The sequence below is a fragment of the Bombina bombina genome, chromosome 2 (assembly GCF_027579735.1).
Source record: "Bombina bombina isolate aBomBom1 chromosome 2, aBomBom1.pri, whole genome shotgun sequence".
NCBI lineage: Eukaryota > Metazoa > Chordata > Amphibia > Anura > Bombinatoridae > Bombina > Bombina bombina.
This window is the reverse complement of record NC_069500.1, coordinates 501,365,054-501,392,993: the sequence shown is the minus strand read 5'-3', so window position 1 is coordinate 501,392,993 and position 27,940 is coordinate 501,365,054.

Here is a 27,940-nt window from a genome sequence, read left to right as displayed (position 1 = left end):
AATAAATAGAACATATTCTGTTACGTATAGAACATTGAAATATGAAATATTCATATTTTCATGTCGGGTATGCGCATATTACCATATGCAATCATTTTTGTGCATATTACAGTATGCAATTGGGTATGTTCATATTACAAACAAACATGTTAAAGAACATTGGAATATGAAATATTCATATTTTCATGTTGGGTTTGCGCTAATGAGAATGTGTAATGGTGTTTGCTCGAGAGAGTGGGTGTTTTTTTCAACTTTTTTTCTCTATTGACTTCTATAGGGGAATGCAAAAACACGATTGGGATTTTCAAATTTCGACTTTAAGTGCAATTTGGTTTACTGCTGGGGAAAAAACTGTATACTTTCAGCTTGTAATATGAGCACAATCCAAAAAGTGCAAAATTGAAAATCCTAGCGCAGTTTTGCTATAGCAAAAGCATGAAATAGCACTCCACTTGTAATCTTGCACTAAATGTTTATGAAGAGCCTGGAAATAGGCAGTGATGAAGAATTTGGAAAGTTTATCTCTGGGTCTTAGTCCAATAGAGCATACAATGATCAGGCAAAGGATAGTTGGACTCAAGTCCAGATACATTTCAGTGGTGCTTAGTCTCAGGATTAATTAATCACCAGCCAATATTGTTTTTCACAGATAGAAAGCACTAGTTCATGCATGCCATATATATAACATTGTGTTTATGCCCACGGAGTTATTTATCTGTCAGCACTAATTGGCTAAAAATGCAAGTCTGTCAAAAGAACTGAGATAAGGGGGCAGTCTGCAGAGGCTTAGATACAAAGTAATCACAGAGTTAAGAAGCATATTAATATAACAGTATTGATTATGAAGAAATTGGGTAATGGGTTATAAAGGGATTGTCTATCTTTTTAAACTTAAGCATTTTTCAAGTAAACTGCCCCTTTGACATGATTATTTATTGGATTTTATTTTCTTTCTCCCCTCCCCTGCAAAAAATAATAATCAGCTGTGGACATCCATGTACCATGATAAATTCCAGAAGAAAATCACAACCCTAGGAATAAATATTGCATATTTAAGAGAAAGAGCATGCTAGGGATTTTTTCTCCTTTGGATCTTCTTCATTGAGTTTAATGCTATAGGAAAATAGTCTGCAGGACAAATGTGGACTGCAACACATAATAGAGATTATTTTTGGATTCTGTGGGAAGCTGCAGTACTGCTTGAGACACTTGGGCCTAGATTTAGAGTTTGGCGTTAGCCGTCAAAAGCAGCGTTAAGGGGTCCTAACGCTGCTTTTCACCGCCCGCTGGTATTTAGAGTCAGGCAGGAAAGGGTCTACCGCTCACTTTCATTCCACGACTCGAGGCTACCGCAGATCCCCTTACGTCAATTGCGTATCCTATCTTTTCAATGGGATTTGCCTAACGCTGGTATTTGGAGTCTTGGAAGAAGTGAGTGGTAGAGCCTCTACCGACAAGACTCCTACTGTGAAAAAAGTCAGTAGTTAAGAGCTTTATGGGCTAACGCTGGAACATAAAGCTTTTAACTACTGTGCTATAAAGTACACTAACACCCATAAACTACCTATGTACCCCTAAACCGAGGCCCCCCCACATAGCAAAATTTCTAATAACATTTTTTAACCCCTAATCTGCCGACCGGACACCGCCGCCACCTACATTATAGCTATGAACCCCTAATCTGCTGCCCCTAACATCGCTGACACCTACATTATATTTATTAACCCCTAATCTGCCCCCCCAACGTCACCGCTACCTAACTACAAATATTAACCCCTAATCTGCCGACCGGACATCGCCGCCACTATAATAAATGTATTAACCCCTAAACCGCCACACTCCCGCCTCACAAACACTATAATAAATTGTATTAACCCCTAATCTGCCATCCCTAACATCGCAGCCACCTACCTACTATTATTAACCCCTAATCTGCCGCCCCCAACGTCGCTGCTACTATAATAAAGTTATTAACCCCTAAACCTAAGTCTAACCCTAACCCTAACACCCCCTAACATAAATATAATTTAAATAAAACGAAATAATATTCCTATAATTAAATAAATTAATCCTATTTAAAACTAAATACTTACCTAGAAAATAAACCCTAATATAGCTACAATATAACTAATAATTACATTGTATTTATTTTAGGATTTATATCTATTTTACAGACAACTTTGTATTTATTTTAACTAGGTACAATAGCTATTAAATAGTTAATAACTATTTAATAGCTACCTAGTTAAAATAATTACAAAATTACCTGTAAAATAAATCCTAACCTAAGTTACAATTAAACCTAACACTACACTATCATTAAATTAATTAAATAAATTAACTACAATTACCTACAATTAAATTTAATTAAATAAACTAAACTATAGTACAAAAGAAACAAACATTAAATTACAGAAAATAAAAAAACAAATTACAAGAAGTTTAAACTAATTACACCTAATCTAAGCCCCCTAATAAAATAATAAAGCCCTCGAAAATAAAAAAATGCCCTACCCTATTCTAAATTACAAAGTAATCAGCTATTTTACCAGCCCTTAAAAAGGCTTTTTGCATGGCATTGCCCCAAAGTAATCAGCTCTTTTACCTGTAAAAAAAAATACAACCCCCCCAACATTAAAACCCACCACCCACATACCCCTACTCTAACCCACCCAATCCCCCCTTAAAAAAACCTAACACTAACCCCCTGAAGATCTCCCTACCTTGAGTCGTCTTCACCCAGCCGAGCCGAAATCTTCATCCAAGGTGCGCAGAAGAGGTCCTTCATCCGGTAGAAGTCTTCATCCATGTGGCGTCTTCAATCTTCATCCATCCGGAGCGGAGCCATCTTCCAAGGAGCCGACGCGGAGCCATCCTCTTCATCCAGAGTCTTCTTAAACAATGACGGTACCTTTAAGTGATGTCATCCAAGATGGCGTCTTTTCAATTCTGATTGGCGGATAGGATTCTATCAGCCAATCGGAATTAAGGTAGGAAAAATATGATTGGCTGATTCAATCAGCCAATCAGATTGAATTTCAATCCGATTGGCTGATCCAATCAGCCAATCGGATTGAGCTCGCATTCTATTGGCTGATTGGAACAGCAGCCATTCAGACAACTCGCAATACCAGCGTTGTCTTAAGGGTGCACTGGGAAAAAAGCAGTGTTACCACCGCGGGTCTTTTGCGACAAAACTCTAAATCTAGGCGTTAGGATCTTGAGTAGATTAAATATGAAGGCTCGTAACATACAATAGGATCTAGGACGTAATATTTACAGGAAAAAATCTAAATTTTCTCAGTGTCTCAGTGCTGGAAGTGTAAAGAGACTTAATAATGTTCAGTAAAGGAGATTTTTTAAGAAAAATAATAAAATATAACAGGTAAAATGTTAAAGTTATTATTTCATATATTTTGCGGTAGGTATATTAAGTGTTTCAATTATTAAAAAAAAAGTAGATGTAATGCACAAGCAAAATAATTAAAAATTAAATACAAGAAACACTTCCAAGTAAGAAATAAATATGAAACTTTGTAGTAAACATGGAATTAATTTAATAGAAAAATATATATTTATATATATGAGATGTGTAACCAGTATGGTTTGAGAGTGCAGTCCATTGCAGTGTTTTGTATGTGTTTAGGGAAATTACAGAAGGCTTCTGTCATCCCTGTTTGTAACTAACTATTCCATTTTGCAATTAATCTAGCTGTGTGCTTGCAAGAGAGTGCTAGACTTTCTACGTGTTGTGCTAATATTTTTGCTTTGTAATTATCCCTATGGGCTTTGCACTTGTCTAGGAATAATTAACTGACAGCTAGATTACGAGTTTTGCAGTATGAGTAAAAAAGCAGCGTTAAGGATCTTTTTCACTACCACTGGTATTACGAGTCTTGCAGGTATATCTGTACTGTACACTTTTGTTGGCCGTAACGCAAAGTAACTACCGCAGCTTTCAAAAAGTCGTTTTTCAATGGGACTTCCTTTGCTCCGGTATTATGAGTTTGCCTGGGAGGCCAAAAAGTGAGTGGTACAGCCTATAACTACAAGATTCGTACTGTCAGTAGTTATGAGTGTTATGCTACAACGCCGTAACATAAAATTCATAACTAAAGTGCTAAAAAGTACACTAACACCCATAAACTACCTATTAACCCCTAAACCAAGCCCCCCCCCCTGCATTGCAAACACTAAAATAAATTATTAACTCCTAATCTGCCACTCCCGACATCGCCGCCACTATAATAAACGTATTAACCCCTAAACCGCTGCACTCCCGCATTGCAAACACTAGTTAAATATTATTTACCCCTAATCTGCTGTCCCTAATATTGCCGCAAACCTACATTTCTGTTATTAAACCCCAAATCTGCTGTCCCTAACATCGTCGCCACTATACTAAAGTTATTACCCCTTAACCTAACCCTAAGTCTAACCCTAACCCTAACACCCCTAACTTTAATATAATTAAAATATATTTAAATAAAAATTACTATCATTAACTAAATAATTCCTATTTAAAACTAAATACTTACCTGTCAAATAAACCCTAAGCTAGCTACAATATAACTAATAGTTACATTGTAGCTATCTTAGGTTGTATTTTTATTTCACAGCTACGTTTGTATTTATTTTAACTAGGTAGACTAGTTAGTAAATAGTTATTAACTATTTACTAACTATCTAGTTAAAATAAATACAAATTTACCTGTAAAATAAAACTTAACCTGAGTTACACTAACACCTAACCTTAAACTACAATTAAATAAATTACATTAATTAAATACAATTAACTAAATTAAAAAAAACACTAAATTACACAAAATAAAAATAAAAATATCAAATAGTTAAACTAATTACATCTAATCTAAGAGCCCCCCCAATAAAAAAACCTAGCCTACAATAAGCTACCAATGGCCCGTAAAAGGGCCTTTTGCGGGACATTGCCCCAAAGAAATCAGCTTTTTTACCTGTAAAAAAATAATACAAACAACCCCCCTAACAGTAAAGCCCACCACCCACACAACCGAACCCCCAAATAAAATCCTTTCTAAAAAAAACTAAGCTCCCCATTGCCCTGAAAAGGGCATTTGGATGGGCATTGCACTTAAAAGGACCTTTAGCTCTTTTTCCACCCAAACCCTAAGCTAAAAATAAAACCCACCCAATAAACCCTTAAAAAAACCTAACACTAACCCCCGAAGATCCACTTACAGTTTCTGAAGACCCGACATCCATCCTCAACTAAGCGGCAGAAGTCCTCAGCGAAGCCGGAAAAAGTTTTCATTCAAGCAGGCCGAAGTCTTCATCCAAGCCGGCAGAAGTCTTCATCCAGACAGCATCTTCTATCTTCATTTACCTGGAGCAGCTCCATCTTCAAGACATCTAGCGCGGAGCATCCTCTTCTTCTGACGGCTCTTCTCAAATGAAGGTTCCTTTAAGTAACGTCATCCAAGATGGCGTCCCTTCTATCATCCAATCGGAATTAAAGGTGAAAAAAATCCTATTGGCTGATGCAATCAGCCAATAGGATTGAGCTTCAATCCTATTGGCTCATCCAATCAGCTAATAGGATTGAGCTTGCATTCTATTGGCTGATTGGAACATCCAATAGAATGTGAGCTCAATCCTATTGGCTGATTGGATCAGCCAATAGGATTGAAGCTCAATCCTATTTGCTGATTGCATCAGCCAATATGATTTTTTCACTTTTAATTCCAATTGGCTGATAGGGACACAATCTTGGATGATGTCACTTAAACGAACCTTCATTCGAGAAGAGCCGTCAGAAGAAGAGGATGCTCCGTGCCGGATGTCTTGAAGATGGAGCCGCTCCGCGCCGGGTGGATGAAGATATAAGATGCCGTCTGGATGAAGACTTCTGCCGGCTTGGATGAAGACATTGGCCTGCTTGGATGAGGACTTCTGCCACTTCATTGAGGATGGATGTTGGGTCTTCAAAAACTGTCTGTAAGTGGATCTTCGGGGGTTAGTGTTAGGGTTTATTGGGTGGGTTTTATTTTTAAGCTTAGGGTTTGGGCTGAAAAAGAGCTAAATGCCCTTTTAAGGGCAATACCCATACAAATGCCCTTTTCAGGGCAATGGGGAGCTTAGTTTTTTTAGGTAGGTTTTTATTTTGTGGTTTGGTTGTGTGGGTGGTGGGTTTTACTGTTGGGAGGTGTTTGTATTTTTGTGTTTGTATTTTTTTTACAGGTAAAAGAGCTGATTTATTTGGGGCAATGCCCAGCAAAAGGCCCTTTTAAGGGCTATTGGCAGTTTATTTTAGGCTAGGGTTTTTTTTTATTTTGGGGGGGCTTTTTTATTTTTATAGGGCTATTAGATTAGGTGTAATTAGTTAAAATATTTGATCATTTCTTTTTTATTTTGTGTAATTTAGTGGGTTTTTTTTTAATTTAGTTAATTGTATTTAATTAATGTAATTTATTTAATTGTAGTGTAAGGTTAGGTTTTAGTGTAACTCAAGTTAGGTTTTATTTTACAGGTAAATTTGTATTTATTTTAACTAGGTAGCTAGTAAATAGTTAATAACTATTTAGTAACTAGTCTACCTAGTTAAAATAAATACAAACTTAGCTGTGAAATAAAAATAAAACCTAAGATAGATACAATGTAACTATTAGGTATATTGTAGCTAGCTTAGGTTTTATTTTACAGGTAAGTATTTAGTCTTAAATAGGAATTATTTAGTTATTAATAGTAGGTTTTATTTAGATTTATTTTAATTACATTAAAGTTAGAGGGTGTTAGGGTTAGGGTTACGTTAGGGTTAGGGTTAAATTAGGATTAGGGTTAGACTTAGGGTTAGGGGTTAATAACTTTAGTATATTGGCGGAAGATTAGGGGTTAATAAGTGTAGGTAGGTGGCAGCTATGTTGGGGGCGGCAGATTAGTGGTTAATAACTGTAATGTAGGTGGTGGCGACATTGGGACGGCAGAATAGGGGTTAATAACTGTAATGTAGGTGTCGGCGACATTGGGGCAGCAGATTAGGGGTTAATAAATATAATGTAGGTGGCGGTGATGACGGGGGCGGCAGATTAGGGGTGTTTAGATTCAGGGTTTATGTTAGGGTGTTAGGTGTAAGCATAAATTTTGTTTCAAAAGAAACCAAAAGAAGGCACCACCAAATGCATATCACTATTGCACTGTATTTATGTATATTTGTATTGATATATACATTGCATATCACAATTGTACTGCAATTATATATATTTTTAAGAAGTAGTTGGAACACTATCACTATTAATTTTTATAAGATTTGAGGGTTATATGTTATGTGATTGTTATAGACATACAATTATAGATAACTAAACATTATCATCACGAGGCTCATCCAATTGTTGTTTTTTATAAATTTTGTTTCCCCATAGGAATCAATGGGGCTGCGTTACAGAGCTTTACGCTCCTTTATTGCAGGTGTTAGGCTTTTTTTTAGCTGGCTCTCCCCATTGATGTCTATGGGGAAATTGTACACGAGCACGTAAAACCAGCTCAGAGCAGCGCTGGTATTGGAGTGCGGTATAGAGCTCAATTTTGCTCAACGCTCACTTATTGCCTGCTAACGCCGGGTTTTTGCAAACCTGTAATAGCAGCGCTATAGGGAGGTGAGCGATTATAATAACTTGCAAGTTAGTACGTTAGAGCCTCTCTTACCGCAAAACTCATAATCTAGCCGTGAGTGTCTGAAAGTTGTCCAGATGTCTGTGAGGGCTGTTGAGCACCTAGGGCTATGAGTTTTGCAGGATCATGGGATGTATACCCAGTCCATTTTCAGAGTGCAGTCAATTTCTGTGTTGTGCATGTGTCTAGGGAATTAACACAGAACTTATGTTACCCTTGTTTGTATCTCAGTGGGCTTGGTTGAAAGCATGCATTGTGCTGCTGTAGGTTAGGGACCCAGAGAGGAAGAAACTTTGATTTGGTTCTGGGCCTATCATCATTTGGTCAAATGTTGTAACTAACTCTTCCATTTTGCTTTTAATTTAGCTGTATGCTTGCAAGAGAGTGCCAGAATTTCCATGTGCTTTGTTAATATTATTGCTTTGTACCCTGGATTATCTGGGGTTATCGGCCTGAGTCACAGAAAGCTGTGGAGCTGTCTGTGAATGCTGGTGAGTACCCAGGGCAATGATCTTTGCAGTAACTGTGCATATGTGCCCAGTCCAATTTCAGAGTCCACAAACACTGGAAGTTAAATTAGACTGTTTTACAACAAGACTTTAAATAAACTTCACAGAGTAAAGTAAGATAATAAATATAGCTTATGTTTGATACAAGCCAATAGCACCTTTCATATATTTTCTGCTCCCATTTTGCAATTTTGGTCATTGTTTTAATAATTGGAATATTTAATATACCTACTGCAAAAAATATGAAATAGTAACTTTAACTTTGAACCTGTTATATTTTATTATTATTTTTCTTGAAAACTTCTCCCTTTCATAACACTATTAAGTCTCTTTACACTTCCAGTACTAATACAATTCTCATGATGCTTAAACAGCTATTTGAATTTGAATTTTTCCTATAAATATTACGTCCTAGATATTATTGTATGTTCTGAGCCTTCATATTTAATCAACTTTAAAAGCCAACATCTGTCATGGTATGGGGATGTACCTGTGCCCATGGTATGACTAACTTGCACATCTGTGAGGACACCATTAATGCAGAAAGATATGTATACATTTTGGAGCAACATATACTGCTATCCAGATGTTGTCTTTTCCAGGGACGTCCCTACATTTTCCAGCAGGACAACGCCAAACTACATTCTGCCCAGATTACAAGCTCACGGGTTGCGTAAGCAAGAGTGTGGGTGCTAGCATGGCCTTCCAGCAATCCTGACCTGTCTCTGATTGATATATATACGGTATATATATGTTTATCCAGAAGTCAAGCACTCTCACAAAACCATCACATATATAACAGGGTGCAATAAAGTTTAAATATGTAATGGAAATAAATTGCACTCTCTGGATTTGAAGACAAACACTGCTTTACTGACATTTCAGAGTTTTCACCCCTTCCCTAGACAAATAATAAGTGGAATGTGAACAAATATACTGTATACAAAATACAAACCCCTCCCCGTAAGTGCACAGCCAATCTACAAAAAACTCAAAAAGTGTCATAATCACTATTAGACATTAAATATTCTATGCATACAAACATCAATTATAATAGTTCCTAATAATAAATGCATAAATGCAAGTATAGTTCAAAATTATATTTAAATGATGTACAAAAAATAGTAAGTGTTGTAAGGGCGCTAATAGCTAAAGATACCTGATGGAGGGTGTATATATTGAGTAATTTCTCATGCAAATATATTGAGTGATTCCTAGTGCAAATATAAATTCACAAGACCTTTATCAAAAATGTAAAATTATTTAATTAGTTACAATAAAAGATCAATGAAACATATATGTAAAAAAATATAAAAAATAGAGACGTCTCTAATACAAATATTCAATACAATAGAAAGATACTCATTTGTTACTTCATAGGGAACAGAAATTAAAAGATACTTTATATCCACACATAAAGTGGAAATTGTTTGAAATTTGTGTAACAGATGATTTCTGTATTCTCTAATAAATTAGTTAGCGTTCTTTCATAAAATACATATTGACATTTCTAAAAATCTATATAGAAAAGTTAATGATAGAGCTATTTATAGTTAAATCAAAAAGTCCATTTTACACATCAGTATGGATTGAGCAATTCTTGTTAGTGAGGCGGTGCAATGTCAGTTCAGGGTAAGAGTCTTTTTAAGATTTAATCGTTAAATATGTTGACTACTGCAGGGTATCCAGTCTGTCCTGCATCTGTATCAAACTTGTATCACAGTTATCGCTTTATAATAATTTTGCACCTTATGTTAAATGCATATGCGGCAGCAGGGTATCCAATGCGTCCTGTAGCTTGTCCCGTCTAGCAGAGTCCTCGTGTTGTCGGCTTCTGACATCACACACGGTGCTTTGGGGGCTCGACTCACGCCTGCCAATAACTGCTATAAGGAATCGCCTTTGCACAATTTCCCCTCTTGTGTACTTGTCTTGACACAAATAACACAGGAATGTTTGAGAGAGGTACAAAGAGAAGTTCTCAGTGGCATGAATCGGTTACCTGCCCTTAGTGCTGATGCACGCAGGTTTTGCTGGAGGTATATAGTTGGTATATTTGATGAAAGGTCAACCCGGGTTGGTCCAAAATTTTTTTGAATTTGTGTTAACAAGGTGTACAGTCTTATACTTCATCGCGTTTTGCTCTCTCCTAGAGCTTTATCAAGAATGATTTTAGACTGTCAAACACCTCTCTTTAATAGGTGTAACTTGTTTCCTATTGGTTCATCCATAAGTCCTGAATTAAGGTGGTTTTCCTGTTTAGTAGCACCAGCCTCCCTGCTCATATATCCAAAGTATTTTTTCTTTCCACTCTCGTTATGTACTAATGTATTTTTTATTTATGATCATAACGAGAGTGGAAAGAAAAAATACTTTGGATATATGAGCAGGGAGGCTGGTGCTACTAAACAGGAACACCACCTTAATTCATTACTTATGGATGAACCAATAGGAAACAAGTTACACCTATTAAAGAGAGGTGTTTGACAGTCTAAAATCATTCTTGATAAAGCTCTAGGAGAGAGTGAAATGCGTTGAAGTATAAGACTGTACACCTTGTTAACACAATTTCAAAAACCTTTTGGACCAACCCGGGTTGACCTTTCATCAAATATACCAACTATATACCTACAGCAAAACCTGCGTGCATCAGCACTAAGGGCAGGTAACCGATTCATACCACTGAGAACTTCTCTTTATACCTCTCTCAAACATTCCTGTGTTATTTGTGTCAAGACAAGTACACAAGAGGGGAAATTGTGCAAAGGCGATTCCTTATAGCAGTGATTGGCAGGCGTGAGTCGAGCCTCTAAAGCACTGGGTGTGACATCAGACGCCGACAACACGAGGACTCTGCTAGACGGGACAAGCTGCAGGACGCATTGGATACCCTGCTGCCGCATATGCATTTAACATAAGGTACAAAATTATTATAAAGCGATAACTGTGATACAAGTTTGATACAGACGCAGGACGGACTGGATACCCTGCAGTAGTCAATCTTAAAAAGACTCTTACCCTGAACTGACATTGCACCGCCTCACTAACAAGAATTGCTCAATCCATACTGATGTGTAAAACAGACTTTTTGATTTAACTATAAATAGCTCTATCACTAACTTTTCTATATAGATTTTTAGAAATGTCAATATGTATTTTATGAAAGAACGCTAACTAATTCATTAGAGAATACAGAAATCATCTGTTACACAAATTTCAAACAATTTCCACTTTATGTGTGGATATAAAGTATCTTTTAATTTCTGTTCCCTATGAAGTAACAAATGAGTATCTTTTTATTGTATTGAATATTTGTATTAGAGACGTCTCTATTTTTTATATTTTTTACATATATGTTTCATTGATCTTTTATTGTAACTAATTAAATAATTTTACATTTTTGATAAAGGTCTTGTGAATTTATATTTGCACTAGGAATCACTCAATATATTTGCATGAGAAATTACTCAATATATACACCCTCCATCAGGTATCTTTAGCTATTAGCGCCCTTACAACACTTACTATTTTTTGTACACTTAGAGTTTAGATTGAAGGATCTAACATATTGTAAGGTGTGTGATAACGCATACTTAACACCAGCGCAGTATTTCATATACCCTTTTATATTTAAAGATGACCATATATAAATTTTACACATCCTCTTGTGTTTAGTGCAATGCACTTCCCTTTACGGAGGGGTATCAGTCATTCTAACCTGCTGAGCGTAAAATGCGATTACACTCTCGCGATTAATTTTAACCTGTAATAATCACGCTATTTCTGACATGCACAAAAAACAGTGGGGTATTTAAGTGTTATGCTGCCCTAGGCACTCAAATATCACCCCCCCCCCAAGGATTTATGCCTTTTTTGGCCATAATATTTTTTAGTCAGTGTGTAATGCTACTTTTGTTGTTTTCATGCCATTTCCAAATGAAATGTTCACCATGTCTTGCAAAATACTTGCATACACTCAGGTGGGTTGAATTAGCACATGTGTACACAGTATATATGTGAGCAGTAGTAATATATTAATATTTATATAATGATGATAGCAAGCACTAGTTAAGACACCTGCTGCTCCCAACAGAAACTCAAAAAGTGCTGCCCCACAATCTGCGGCCCTAGGAAAGTGTCTTGTTTGCCTAGGCAAAAATACGCTCCTGAAAAAAAAACAATATCATAGCAGTTAGAGCGACATTTGTAATCTAGCTCTTTGTTAGCCACTCTGGGAGGATGATTAATTTGATTTAAAGTTCTTACCTCCTCTGACATGTTGTGAGGATTTTCCATATGGATAACACTGACTACAGTCTACACAAGATAATATACATTACCAAGATATACTTGAATTTCCATATTAACAACCAATGATCTAGACACCCTCAGGATTGTGACTGTGACTATTGGAAAGCTGCTTCTTGCATGTCAATCCTAATTGCTGCTATTTTGAACTCTGCTGCTATACTAAAATCTGCTAAATCTGCCTTTTTTTGGGACTATAGATTTCCAAAGTATCACCTTGCAAATTCGATATTAAAGTGACAGTATACACCAATTTTCATACTGCATGTAATTCACATTACTATAAAGAAGAATATGCACAGATGCTAATCTAAAAATCCTGTATAAAACTTTTTAAAACTATTCTTAGAAAATTCCAGCTTTGCACTGTTAATGAGGTTTGGCTGGGACACCCTGTGAAAGGTGCTAGGAATTCAAGAATAGCAGACACTCGCCCCTCCCCCCTTCCCTGCCTATAAAAAGACAGACAACATAATCAGGAGCCATCAGGAGTCTGTTAACACACGTATACATCTGATATTGTGGGGCTTGGTTAGGAGTCTGATTATCTTCACAATGTTTTTAAAAAATAAGCTGAACTATATATTGTTACAAAAACACTACCAGGTGGGCTATATAAATGGATCATCCACAAAAAATTCATGCAACAAAAAATTGGGTTTACAATCTCCCTTTAATTGCTGCTACACTGAACTTTGTTGTTACTTTAAATTCTTTGAAATTGTATAGATTCTGGTATCTTTTTCAATTTTAACTGAGGAGGGGTATCCCTCTATATAGACATTGGTTTGGTTTTACAATTGTGTAAAATGTTTTTTTTTTATTTCAGCCATTGGGTGATCTGCTCTTTATATATTGGTTTGATTTTTAATTGTAGACCTTTAAATGAGTTGTTGCTGGATAAGGTCTGCTGTTCTTTTTTCTTTATTAGATTTATTAGTCCTTTAGACATTTGTGTACTAAAAGTGACTTTATTAGATAGGGTTCTCTTCTTACGCCTTTAGTTTATATGAATTTCTTTTGAGAGAAAGTGCAACACATGTTTGCAAGCTCACAGCTAAGATTAAAAGCAAAACTGGAAGAGTTAGTTACCGCGTTAATGTCTCTCCCAAAATCAGGGTCCCTAATACAGTCGTACAAATGTAATCTCTCAATTAAACAAACTGGGAACAAGTCAAGAGTTCACAGACTTATGTAATCACGGAAGGGGAATGCACTCTCAGACTGGAATTGGTACACATCCAATGACCCTGCAACATGCTCAGCCCTGGGTGCTCAATAGCACTCTTAGGAAGCTGTGCTGTCTCCAGAGTCCCAGGCAGTTAACGCCAGGCAAGTATGGAAGCAAGGCCCATAGGGAAAATTACAAAAGTCCAGCACTCACATACAAGCACTCAGCTAAGATTAAAAGCAAAAATTGAAGAGTTAGTTACCACATCTGGTCAAAAGGGAAAAGCCCAGGTACCATATCAAGGTCTCTCCCAAAACCTGGGTCCCTAAACAACCAAGCATTGCAAGCTCTCAATCAAACAAACTGGGAACAAGTGAAGAGTGCACAGACCTATGTAGTAACCCTAGACATATACAAAACACTGAAGGGAACTCCACTATCAGACTGGACTGAGTACACATTGTATGACCCTGCAACATGCACAGTCCTGGGTGCTCAATAGCACTCTCAGGAAGCTGCACTGTTCCCAGAGTCCCAGGCAGTTAACCCCATACAGTTCTGGGTGCAAGGCCCAGAGAAAAAATACAGCACACAGAGGTAAGTCCAGCACTCACTTACAAGCACTCAGCTAAGATTAAAAGCAAAAATGGAAGATTTAATTACTGCATGTGTACCCAGTCCGTTCTGAGAGTGCATTCCCCTTCCGTGTTTTGTATATGTCTAGAGTGATTATATAAGTCTGTGCACCCTTCACTTGGTCCAAATTTAGGGTCTTAAAAAGCAGAATTCTAAAAACTAAAAATGTGTAATAGGTAGACATAATTAAAGGAAAATATTAAAAAGAGACATTTATATTCCAGGTGACATTTTAAAATATATTATATATGTTATTTTATTCAGTCTAGCTGAAGCATGTGTAATCACATCGACCCAGGGATACACATATAGAGGGTCTACCACAGTTTGTTTATCTCCATCAGTTCATAAAAAGGTATATACAGGGAGTGCAGAATTATTAGGCAAGTTGTATTTTTGAGGATTAATTTTATTATTGAACAACAACCATGTTCTCAATGAACCCAAAAAACTCATTAATATCAAAGCTGAATATTTTTGGAAGTAGTTTTTAGTTTGTTTTTAGTTTTAGCTATTTTAGGGGGATATCTGTGTGTGCAGGTGACTATTACTGTGCATAATTATTAGGCAACTTAACAAAAAACAAATATATACCCATTTCAATTATTTATTTTTACCTGTGAAACCAATATAACATCTCAACATTCACAAATATACATTTCTGACATTCAAAAACAAAACAAAAACAAATCAGTGACCAATATAGCCACCTTTCTTTGCAAGGACACTCAAAAGCCTGCCATCCATGGATTCTGTCAGTGTTTTGATCTGTTCACCATCAACATTGCGTGCAGCAGCAACTACAGCCTCCCAGACACTGTTCAGAGAGGTGTACTGTTTTCCCTCCTTGTAAATCTCACATTTGATGATGGACCACAGGTTCTCAATGGGGTTCAGATCAGGTGAACAACATGTCATTAGATTTTCTTCTTTTATACCCCTTCTTGCCAGCCACGCTGTGGAGTACTTGGACGCGTGTGATGGAGCATTGTCCTGCATGAAAATCATGTTTTTCTTGAAGGATGCAGACTTCTTCCTGTACCACTGCTTGAAGAAGGTGTCTTCCATAAACTGGCAGTAGGACTGGGAGTTGAGCTTGACTCCATCCTCAACCCGAAAAGGCCCCACAAGCTCATCTTTGATGATACCAGCCCAAACCAGTACTCCACCTCCACCTTGCTGGCGTCTGAGTCGGACTGGAGCTCTCTGCCCTTTACCAATCCAGCCACGGGCCCATACATCTGGCCCATCAAGACTCACTCTCATTTCATCAGTCCATAAAACCTTAGAAAAATCAGTCTTGAGATATTTCTTGGCCCAGTCTTGACGTTTCAGCTTGTGTGTCTTGTTCAGTGGTGGTCGTCTTTCAGCCTTTCTTACCTTGGCCATGTCTCTGAGTATTGCACACCTTGTGCTTTTGGGCACTCCAGTGATGTTGCAGCTCTGAAATATGGCCAAACTGGTGGCAAGTGGCATCTTGGCAGCTGCACGCTTGACTTTTCTCAGTTCATGGGCAGTAATTTTGCGCCTTGGTTTTTCCACATGCTTCTTGCGACCCTGTTGACTATTTTGAATGAAACGCTTGATTGTTCGATGATCACGCTTCAGAAGCTTTGCAATTTTAAGAGTGCTGCATCCCTCTGCAAGATATCTCACTATTTTTTACTTTTCTGAGCCTGTCAAGTCCTTCTTTTGACCCATTTTGCCAAAGGAAAGGAAGTTGCCTAATAATTATGCACACCTGATATAGGGTGTTGATGTCATTAGACCACACCCCTTCTCATTACAGAGATGCACATCACCTAATATGCTTAATTGGTAGTAGGCTTTCGAGCCTATACAGCTTGGAGTAAGACAACATGCATAAAGAGGATGATGTGGTCAAAATACTCATTTGCCTAATAATTCTGCACTCCCTGTAGCTATTATTAGATAAATGTACTAACATGTTCTCCATGGAACTATTCATATTGGTGCAAGTATTCACCAGGTAGGAACCAAGTTAAGGAAACTTGAACAACATAGCTGACTAGGTGAAAAAACATGTTAATTATTCTTCAAAGGCAAGTTATATGTAAAATCACCCTTTACAACTAACTTGCCTAGCTTTAGTCAGTTTAAGATGTTTATTAAAAATAAAATATAGCAAGATATCTATTCACAACTAAAGGACTTGCAGACCTTAAAGCTAATATTGTTGATTTCAAGTTGTATACATGTCGACTTTGTTAGAAATTTGCTAGGGAACAGGTGACAAAATCAAGACATACACTAAAGTGATAAATAAAAAAGATGTTATATTGTGTACCGAAATGCAGAAATTAAAACACTGTTACATGAGTTGTATAGAAGTAAAACAACATACAAACATACACAAAGTGCAAAAAGCTAATTGTAACCCTATACTACAACCAATAAATCTTGGGATCTCTTATAGCCAGTGTTTCCAGACCTCCTGCTTGTGGGTCTCTTATCTTTAGGTACTGCTCCAAGGCTGGTCTCTGGTCCAAGGTTCACTGTGCATCTTCAGACTGCTGGATCCCAAAGTTCCACACTGCACTGTCCAAAACTGCAACTCTCTCCAGTCATGGCAGGCCCCAGAAGCTGTTACTTCCACTCTCAGCAGTCTATATCCAACTAGTTTCAACTATATCAACTGTATATATTAACATAACTAGTTAGGCCAGTCCCTCCTCTAGCTTACTCAGGATGTCTCTCTGGGGGCAGGGAGTTCCTGGCATCTGGCACCTCACTGTCTAACAGCTCTCCATATAACTTTTTGATTTGAATTATCACAGGATTGTGAGACCAACTATCCATTAACATTTTTAAGGTAAGGAAGCCTCTATTGTTTGACTTCCTTGCTGCCTGATAAATACATTAAATATATGCATTATCTAAATCTGTGTGAATATGGATTGTTTTTGGTGCAATACAAATAAATGATAATAATATTTTGTATATAATAAACCATTTCTTACAGTCCCTACCTAAGAGGGCAAATTACTTTAAAAGAAAATAGCCTTCTCAATTGACAAATTATGAATTAATTTACATATGTAAGTTCAATAATTGGAGATGATATTGTTTACTGAGGCAAAATGAGTTGACAACCAATAACATTTAACCCCTTAATGACCGCAGCACTTTTCCATTTTCTGTCCGTTTGGGACCAAGGCTATTTTTACATTTTTGTGGTGTTTGTGTTTAGCTGTAATTTTCCTCTTACTCATTTACTGTACCCACACATATTATATATTGTTTGTCTCGCCATTAAATGGGCTTTCTAAAGATACCATTATTTCTATCATATCTTATAATTTACTATAAAAAATATATAAAATATGAGGAAAAAATAAAAAAAAAACACACTTTTACTTTGACCCCCAAAATCTGTTACACATCTACAACCACCAAAAACACCCATGCTAAATAGTTTCTAAATTTTGTCCTGAGTTTAGAAATACCCAATGTTTACATGTTCTTTGCTTTTTTTTTTACAAGTTATAGGGCCATAAATACAAGTAGCACTTTGCTATTTCCAAACCACTTTTTTTCAAAATTAGCGCTGGTTACATTGGAACACTGATATCTTTCAGGAATCCCTGAATATCCCTTGACATGCATATTTTTTTTTTTAGAAGACATCCCAAAGTATTGATCTAGGTGCATTTTGGTATATTTCATGCCACCATTTCAATGCCAAATGAGATCAAATTAAAAAAAAATGTTCACTTTTTCAAAATTTTTTCACAAACTTTAGGTTTCTAACTGAAATTATTTACAAACAACTTGTGCAATTATGGCATAAATGGTTGTAAATGCTTCTCTGGGATCCCCTTTGTTCAAAAATAGCAGACATATATGGCTTTGGCATTGCTTTTTGGTAATTAGAAGGCTGCTAAATGCCACTGCGCATCACATTTGTATTATGTCCAGCAGTGAAGGGGTTAATTAGGGAGCTTCTAGGGTTAATTTTAGCTTTAGTGTAGTGTAGTAGACAACCACAAGTATTGATCTAGACCCATTTTGGTATATTTCATGACACTATTTCACCGCCAAATGCGATCAAATTAAAAAAAACATAACATTTTTCACAATTTTAGGTTTCTCACTGAAATTATTTACAAACAGCTTGTGCAATTATGGCACAAATGGTTGTAAATGCTTCTCTAGGATCCCCTTTGTTCAGAAATAGCAGACATATATAGCTTTGGCGTTGCTTTTTGGTAATTATAAGGCCGCTAAATGCTGCTGCGCACCACACGTGTATTATGCCCAGCAGTGAATGGGGTTACTTAGGGAGCTTGTAGGGAGCTTGTAGGGTTAATTTTAGCTTTAGTGTAGTGTAGTAGACAACCCAAAGTATTGATCTCGGCCCATTTTGGTATATTTCATGCCACCATTTCACCGCCAAATGCGATTAAATAAAAAAAAAATTGTTCCCTTTTTCACAAACTTTAGGTTTCTCACTGAAATTATTTACACACAGCTTGTGGAATTATGGCACAAATTGTTGTAAATGCTTCTCTGGGATCCCCTTTGCTCAGAAATAGCAGACATGTATGGCTTTGGCGTTGCTGTTTGGTAATTAGAAGGCCGCTAAATGCCGCTGCACATCACACGTGTATTATGGCTAGCAGTGAAGGGGTTAATTAGGTAGCTTGTAGGGAGCTTGCAGGGTTAATTTTAGCTTTAGTGTAGAGATCAGCCCCCCACCTGACACATCACACCCCCTGATCCCTCTCAAAGAGCTTTCATCCCTCCCCCACCCCACAATTGTCCCCGCCATCTTAAGTACTGGCAGTAAGTCTGCCAGTACTAAAATAAAAAGGAATCTTTTTTTTTTTTTAGCATATTTACATATGCTACTGTGTAGGATCCCCCCTTAGCCCCCAACCTCCCTGATCCCCCCCAAACAGCTCTCTAACGGCCCCCCTCTACCTTATTAGTAGCCATCCAGTTTACAATAAAAAGTGTTTTTTTTAAGCTTACATTTTTTTTTCTGTAGTGTAGCTTCCCCCCCAAACAGTACCCCCACCCCCCCAAGATCGCTTTGATCGCTTAGTTTAAATATTGTTTATGCCCCTGTGTCACACTTTCATTCTCCAATTTTCTGTAGTGTAGCCTTTACCACCCTGTACATGCTCTTGATCCCACCACCCCCGTGCACGCGCGCATCGGTGCACGCCCCCACTACTTCTGCCCACAATCCCTCCCCCCTCCACGTCACAAGGCCCATTGATGGCCGCCACCCGCCTCCCAGACCGGCTCCCATTCACCAACGATACCGGCCATCGATGGCCATGCAGGGCTATTGCAGGATGCCTCGATATCGAGGCATCACTGCAATAACCGGAAAGCAGCTGGAAGCTAGCAGGATCACTTCCAGCTGCTTTCCAGACCGACGACGTGCAGGGTACGTCCTCAGTCGTTAACTGTATTTTTTTACAGGACGTACCCTGCACGTCGTCGGTCGTTAAGGGGTTAAATTTAGGGCACTGAGAGGCAAACATTTTTTTCAGATTATTAGAGCACTCACAGTCATAATTTTTTATATTAATGTATAACCTTTGTGCCACATGTTTTATATATATACATAAAATCACACCACCCCAAACTTACAATCGCTATGTTCACAACAACTGTGCTCCATGCAGTCCCTCTTAACACATCTCTGCACCACTGTTGTAGCATCCACCACAATATCTTCCCACTCCCCGGATTAGGGTACCATTTTGGTTGAGGCTATCCCATGGTTCACACAATGCCGCATGGTAATTTATGGCATACACTTAATCTAGCACTCTGCAATGTTTATTAAGGCAACCGGACACATGAGAAGACTTTATTGTGTGGTATTGTGTGGTGAATCTCTGTGCATTGTGTGGCAGATTTACTTATGTTGAGGGGACAAAGCTAATAACTTTATTAAAAAGTATAGGGGGTGAATGTGATAAACTGGGGATTTTCTGTAGCTTCAGGAAATTGGTAGACCCACTACATGTAAATCCTGTAGCATGATCTAGGCCGAATCACTAATGTTGTGCATATTCACTTGTGTCTCAATGTCACCATATTATTTCCAAGTCTTCTAGAATATACAAACATTACAATGAAAACAACCACAGCAGAAACCTACTGTAACTATTTTAAAATTAGACAATTGCCCCAACAGTTACTTAAATTGTACACTGCCCCCTCAATCCTAAACATTTAATAAAAAAAAAAATTACAAATCCAAAAAATGTAAATAATTAAAACAAATGGAAGAAACAAATAAATCAAATAAAAACACTGCTATGTTCCATACATATATACATATGAAAAATATTCAACTATAGCTGTTGAGTTTCTAAAGCCATATTGGTTTACAAAAATACATATTTTTTTTTAAACACTCTTCTTTTATAAATTCAAGCAGTAATAAAAAAAAAACACACAGATTTGATGATTTTTTTCCCCCTAATTCCCCATAATGTTATATTTTAGGGTTATTGAAGCATCATACAATCTGTGTAAAAATGTTAACAAAACTTGTTGCCTTTGCAAAGAAGAAGAAAAAATTAAAACAGCAAGGCAAAAAGAAAATTTAGGGGGATATTTATCAAAGCGTCAACTGATAATATGCTGGAATCCCACGTCGTACTTGACGCAAGATTGATCCGCCGTAAATAACAAAGCATCAAGATTGTCAAATGTTAAATTGTGTGATGAAATATATGCTCCAGCAATCTCAATCCGACGCAGATCGATGCTTGCGTCATTACAGATGTTTTGAATTCACATTCGACTCTATTTGACCCTTTTCCCAATTTATCAAATATTTAACAGGTATGCTCGCGTCTATTCCAACGCAGCGTACCTAGTTTTAAAACTGCCACCCCTTGAGGCCACGGATGCCTTAGAAATCAATGGGAGTCTGAAAACACAGAAATCTTATGTTCAATGCTGCAAGAGAATGAAGCATATTACATAATAAATGTACATTAGAAACTTTATTAAAATTGTATACCCTTTCTAAACCAAACAATATTATTGCTCCACATTTGGTGCACTAGTAGATATAGGGATAAAAATGAAAAATACATTACTACTTATGGATTATGTTACATCTTTGTCTCTCATTACAAAGCAAGGGAACAATATCCAAATTAGGTGCAAAGTTTTGAACAAACTTGTTGCACTAATAGATATAGAGATAAAAATGAAATAAATACCCAACATAATATAGCTAACTTCCTTTTTATTGTTTTGATAAATCTATTTGCATCATGTTTAATGCATATATTATATGTCCCACTCTCCACTTCACACCAAATTTGACGCAACACTTATTGCATCAATTATGACATAAACTCCTAAACAACCCACACACTAGTGAATTTTTCAACCACTTTTGATTGGAATATGCATAATCACATGATTTCTGACATCAGCCAATCTTTTTTAAATATACATTTTAAACTATCACTAAGGAGTCAAATTGCTCGATACTAGTGTCATTGATCACTCAACAGAACTTGTAAGTGCCATTTGTTACACAGTGTAATATACTTTGAAAGTATGTATATGTGAAATTAGTATTAAAGATAAACATTAATAGCGACATTAGGACACACAGTGTAATATTTTAGACATTTTTTTTAAAATTTGAATGATGTTGATTCAATATAATCTTAAACTGTTAGCTCAAAGGGATAGCCTACCTAACATTAAACTGTCATGAATCAGATACAGCAGAAACTAAAATCACCTCTTTATTTTCAGTGTTTTCTTCCTTCTCTTGAATTTCTTTTTCAGTAAGAAATATCATCTTATATGCCAGCCCATTTTGTAACACCTGTGTAGGGGTGTCTTTTAAAACTAGATTGCAATCAGAAAAGGGGTTACACAGGTACAGAGAGAAAACGGGCCGAGCTCTTAAAATATCCATTAATTGCAAATAAATATATATGATACCCTGATTACATGTTATATTCTCAATTATTTCTGCTCAGGATAATAATACATTTACACTACATACATATAGTGGTATAAATAAACACAGAGATATGAAAGACAACATTGTTTAGAACAAAAAAGGAATTTAGGGACATATAAATATGTTTGCAAAAGATTTCTGTCATAACACACACATATATATATATATATATATATATATATATATATATACACACCTCAAACAAAAGCAGGCACTCACCGGGTTTGAAGTGGCAAAAAACTTTATTCCAACAGACTGACATTTTGGTGTTTTACCCCCGTCCTCAGACTCAAACAACAACAATGAAATGCGTAACAACCTCCCTTAAATACCATGTTCACCATACATGTGTTTCCAATAAGTGTTAATTACGTTGTAGGCAAAACCAGGTGTTAGCAAGCACGTAGCATACATCACTAATAAGCTTTGCATGTAGCCTAGCAACCAAACACTAAAAATTCTAAGAATTTCAAGAATTTCTAGATGCACCTAAGCAGTGGAATCTATAAAACAATTTTCCTATCAGCCAATCAGAATTAAGGTAGGAAAAATCTTACTGGCTGATGCAATGAGCCAATAGAATTGAGCTTGTATTCTATTGGCTGATTGGAACAGCCAATAGAATGCAAGCTCAATCCTATTGGCTGATTGGATCAGTCAATAGGATTGAACTCCAATCTTGGATGAAGTCACTTAAAGGAACCTTCATTCTTCAGTCGCCATCGGATGGAAGAGGATGCTCTGCTTCGGATGTCTTGAAGATGGACCCGCTCTGCTCCGCATGGAAGAAGATAGAAGATGCCGCCTGGATGAAGACTTCTGCCGGTCTGGATGTCCTCTTCAGCCCGGAAAGGATGAAGACTTCTGCCCCTCTGGAGGACCACTTGTGCCCGGCTGGGTGAAGACGTCTCAAGGTAGGGTGATCTTCAAGGGGGTAGTGTTAGGTTTTATTAAGGGGGATTGAGTGTGTTTTAGAGTAGGGTTAGGTGTGTGGGTGGTGGGTTGTAATGTTGGGGGGGTATTGTATTTTTTTTTACAGGTAAAAGAGCTGATAACTTTGGGGCAATACCCCGCAAAAGGCCCTTTTAAGGGCTATTTTTAATTTAGTATAGGGTAGGGAATTTTATTATTTTGGGGGGCTTTTTTATTTTATTATGGGGATTAGATTATGTGTAATTAGTTTAAAAATTTGTAATTTCTTTTTTATTTTCTGTAATTTAGTGGGGTTTTTTTTCGTAATTTAGTTTCTTTAATTTAATTGTAATTAATTGTAGTTAGTTTAGGTAATTAATTTAATTATAGTGTAGTGTTAGGTGTAATTGTGTAAATTTGTATTTATTTTAACTAGGTAGTTATTAAATAGTTAATAACTATTTAATAACTATTCTACCTAGTTAAAATAAATACAAAGTTGCCTGTAAAATAAAAATAAACCATAAGCTAGCTACAATGTAACTATTAGTTATATTGTAGCTAGCTTAGGGTTTATTTTACAGGTAAGTATTTAGTTTTAAATAGGATTAATTTATTTAATTGTAGTAATTTTATTAAGATTATTTAAATTATATTTAAATTAGGGGGGGGGGGGTTAGGGTTAGACTTAGGTTTAGGGGTTAATAACTTTATTATAGTGGCGGCGATGTTGGCAGCGGCAGATTAGGGGTAAATAAATTTAATATAGTTGTGGCGACGTTGGGGGTGGCAGATTAGGGGTTAATAACTATAATGTAGGTGTCGGCGATGTTGGGGGCGACAGATTATGGGTTCATAGGTATAATGTAGGTGGCGGCGGTGTCTGGAGAGGCAGATTAGGGGTTAATAAGGTTATGCAGGTGGCAGTGATGTCGGGGTCAGCAGATTAGGGGTTAATAAGTGTAAGATTAGGGGTTTTTAGACTCGGGGTTCATGTTAGGGTGTTAGGTGCAGATATAAAATGTATTTCCCCATAGGAAACAATGGGGCTGCGTTAAGAGCTGAACGCTGCTTTTTTTTTCAGCCGGCTCGGCCCTATTGTTTCCTATGGGGAAATCGCGCACAAGCACGTTCAGCCAGCTTACCGCTACCATAAGCAGCACTGGTATTGAGGTGAGATGTGGAGCAAAATTTTGCTCAACGCTCACTTTTTAGATGCTAACGCCGGGTTGAAAAAAATCTGTAATACCAGCGCTGTTTGTAGGTGAGTGGTAAGCTGGAACTGAGCGTTAGCAATGCACAACTTTACCGACAAAACTCGTAATCTAGGCGATAGTATCCAATATGTTAAATATCTCTACTATTACCCAGAAAATACATATAAACATAAAAACATAAAGAAATGTAAAGAAATGTTAAAAACGCTAAATCTCTATTCAGCATGTCAAGAAACCTTTATATTAATACATGGATACTATAACTATTCCTAGGGCTCAAATAGCTACCTCTAATGGAAAGCATATAAACACAGTATGAAGTAAAACACAATTGACCATAGTAGATTTTAGTAATGGCATATACATAGCGGCAATTAACTAATATATCCTTGGTCAATATTAGACCGGGCGTAACACAGCAGTGTACATGTAGAAACTTGTGCACAAAATTACACACAATATTACATCTAACTAAGTTGCCTAAACTGAACTTGAATTGCACATATATACATCTAGCAAATACGGAAATATAATTTGTGCTAGGCATGGAAAGATTGGCACCGGGACGTTACAGAAAGCTGTGCCATTCAATTTTAGTATTAAGGCCCTTCGGGATCAGTGTGTCCAGTTCAAAAGTCCATCTAGCATCTCTCTGCATAAGTATCTTATTCTGGTCCCCTCCTCTTGTCAACGGAGGGACATAATCAATGAGAGTATATCTCAACTCTAATACATTATGATTGTTCTGTAGGAAGTGGTGTGCCACAGGTTGTTCTGACTCTTTGTTTTTGATAGCTGCACGGATGGCGCTTCTATGGTTAGCCATCCTTGTCCTCAGATCATCACTCATTTTTCCTACATAAAACAAACTACAAGGACAGTGTAGTAAATATACCACAAATTTGGTGGTGCACATCAACCATTTTTTTTTTTTTAAGTATTATTTTCCTGTTCCTCGGATGATGAAAGAAGGATACCACCAGCATTCCATTACATGTGGTACAACCACTACATTTGTAGCAACCAGGTTTTGTATTTTCCAACCATGTCTTTGTCTTGTAGCAATGTGTTGGGTCTGTTTTTTTTAGAATGTCTTTTAAAGATCTTCCTCTTCTGAATCCTATCCTTGGTGTGTCCATCTTATTAAAGGGTAGTGTATCATCTTCCAATTATCCTTTAGAATTCTGCCAGACTCATTTTTATCTGCTGAGTATGTCATAGCCAGGGTCATTTTGTCCTTACTCACTACATTCATCTTTTTGTTTCTGACAATGCAGATATATGTTCATTCAGAAGTCGGTTATGGTACCCCCTCTGTAGGAAACGTTGTCTCATCTCCTCCACTTGTATTTCTGCTTGCTTTTCATCTGTATTATTTCTTACCATCCTGTTGAATTGAGCTTTTGGAAGGGCTTTCTTCAAGGCAGGCAGCTCGAAGCCTCCAATAAAGAATTTTTATCCGTTGGTTTTGGTACAATGTGGTGCTAATCCTATTGTCCTTTTTGTATAGTTTAAGATCTAGGAATTCTCTTTCGTTCCTTTTGTGATTCATCTTGAATTTCAATGATTGATGTTCTGAGTTGAGTTTATTGAACCATGTTATGAGGTCCTCTTCCTGTCCTGTTCATACCAGTAGTAGGTCATCGATATATCACTTGAAATAGATGATTTCTGACCTTTGGAAGCACATTGTTCCATTGTTTTAAAATTCCGACATAAATAAGTTGGCATACGAAGGTGCCATGCTGGAGCCCATATCTGTGCCCATAAGTTGGAAAAAAAAATGGTTTTTAAAACGAACATAATTTTTCTGCAGGCATGTCTCCAATAAATCCAGTATGAGTTCAATAGGTGGACCCACATATGGATATTTCAATAGCTGTTTCCTCACTGCTGCCAAGCCTTCTTGGTGGGGAATAACCGTGTACAAGCTAGTGACATCTAGTGTCACTAGCAAGTCTTCTTCCTTGACATGTAGGTCTCTAAGGGCCATGATAACTTCATTGGAATCCTTGATATATGAATTCATGTTCTGGACCAGGGGTTGCAGTAGGCTATCCACGTAAATCACCAATGGTTGAAGTATGGATTCCACTGCAGAGACGATGGGGCATCTGGGAGGTCTTTGTAGGTCCTTGTGGATCTTAGGTAGTGTATAGAAGATTGGAGTCTTTGGGTATACAACCTTTAGGTATGCCATCGTTTGTTGGTCTATCAATTTGTCATTATACACATCCGTAAGATAGTCGTCTATCTCTTTCTTGAACTTTTGGGTCGGGTCTCTTGGCAATTTGCAATAAATAAACCAGTTGGGAGAGTATTTCTTCCCAGTAGCTATAATCCAAGATGACTATTGCCCCACTTTTGTCCGCTCTCCTTAGCACAATAGTGTTATCTTCAGCCAAACTCTTCATGTCCGGTCTCTCTTTTTTACTCAGGTTGGACCTGACTGCTTCCTTTTGTTCTGTTGTTGATCTATCCAGATCTTTCTTCATTTTTTTTTTTCATTTTATTGCAAAAGGTTTGTATTGTGTGGCTAGTACTTTTAGGGTCAAAACTGCCTTTCTTTATGAAGTCTGATTTTTGTTGACCTTGTGCATCTCTGAAGAATTCCTTTAACCTGAGTGAACGTTGAAATCACTGGATGTCAATATGCAATTCAAACTTGTCTGTGTATTTGGTGGGGACAAAAGATAATCCTTTCTGAAGCAATGATCGGTCATCTTCTGTGAGCATCCTTTGGCTGATGTTCACTACCATATCCTCTTTCATCTCCTTTGTCGTGGGGGTCTGCCTCTTATGTTGCCCCCTCCTCAGGTGGGGGCAACCCCTCCTCCATTTTTTGACTTCGTTGTCACCCCTCTTTCAACTTGCGCATCAGTCGGTATGCCTTGTTCAGGTGCTGTATCCGAGTCCGTTCCAGAGCCTGAGCTATCCACTGTGGTTAGGTTCCACAGTCTCCTTGCTCTGTATCTTCTAGAGTGAAATTCCCTTAATGTTTGTCTCTCCTCGGGTTTCAAAAGCCACTTGTATTCCTTTTTTCCCGGTAATCATCTAATACTGTTTCAAACTTTCTGTTCTTGAAGGCAGTTCCATCTGAAACTGTTCTACTTGGGTTCGTAGCTTATTCTCCCAGTCTTCCTCTCCTCTGTCATTGATGTCACTGTTGTGTTCAGTAGTGTATTGCTCTATTTCAGCTTTTTGTAATGTCCCGGTGCCAATCTTTCCATGCCTAGCACAAATTATATTTCCGTATTTGCTAGATGTATATATGTGCAATTCAAGTTCAGTTTAGGCAACTTAGTTAGATGTAACATTGTGTGTAATTTTGTGCACAATTTTCTATATGTACACTGCTGCGTTACGCCCGGTCTAATGTTGACTAAGGATATATTAGTTAATTGGTGCTATCTATATGCCATTGCTATAATCTACTATGGTCAATTGTGTTTTACTTCATACTGTGTTTATATGCTTTCCAATAGAGGTAGCTATTTGAGCCCTAGGAATAGTTATAGTTTCCACATATTAATTTAAAGGTTTCTTGACATGCTGAATA